Genomic DNA, 1,154 nt, shown 5'->3' with positions numbered 1-1,154 from the left:
TCCGGCATGGCTACGTCACTCACCACCTTCAAAATAATAATAATAATAAATAAGGAGTCTATTAGTTTTCAAGCCATTCACATATTTTAGGCGTTTTATAATATATTATAGGCTTGAACGGTGAAAAGGAGGTCACCTGTGCAAAAAAACATACCATGTCTGTCAAGTAACATGAAATCACACACAGCAAATCATAAAATTATACCAAAAGTTTCATCATTGGGTAAAAGCACAGACGGTAGAAAGTAGTGTTCATCTAGCCTTGTTTGACATGCATTTTGCAAAGGCAAGGCGAGTTTATTTATATAGCAAATTTCAAAGTGCAATACACATTACATCAAAAAGCATCATGAAAGGAAAGAAAAAAATAAATTAAAATAAAGAGAATAAAGGAGTTTTGTTTTTAGTCAGTGGTACAGGCTGCCTATAAGAGCAACAGCTGAAGTGAAAGAGGATGTGAAGGGTTATTAGTGATGCGCACTGCTTTCCTTTCTGCTGCACACATGTAAAGTTGTAATCCCACTCTTTCACACAACACTTGTTGAACCTTGCCAGGCAGCATATTGTTCCTCTCTTTATTATAATTATTTACACATTGTTGTTTTCCACCAGGTCAGAAAATGTTAGTGTGGTCACAAAAATCAAACATTATGCTTTATTCTAATAGCTCTTTAAAAGAAAAGTATACTCAGTTTTATTGGAGGTGAACTCTGGGGAGGAGAATACTGGTTTTGGGCTGCTTACAATCTTAAAATCAAAATCAGTAGTTATAAGTTATAAGCTTAATCAGAGAATTGATTTGGTGTCCAGTAGTCTGTGGACACATTAATTCTTCAAGCCTCAATTATTCAAACACATTGACACAGGTTCATCAAGAAACATGTAGTGTAACTTTTGTATAGTTCAGTCACTCAAGTAAGAAAATTAAACATAATCCCCTCATTTCTGTTTTGCTCTCCAAAAATTCCAGCTATTTTCCCACATTGTTCAGGAATTTGTGTTGTTTGCTAGCGGCTGACCAATTTGGTTACTGTGCTCATAATGGCTGCTTACGGATGGATGGACGGACAGACGGACAGACAGACAGACAGACAGACAGATAGATACTTTAATCATCCTCTTCCGAAAATTCAGAAGCCCTGGACATCAGCATA

This window comes from Symphodus melops (genome assembly GCF_947650265.1).
Source record: "Symphodus melops genome assembly, chromosome: 9".
Classification (NCBI taxonomy): Eukaryota; Metazoa; Chordata; class Actinopteri; order Labriformes; family Labridae; genus Symphodus; species Symphodus melops.
Note: the sequence above shows the minus strand (reverse complement) of the source record.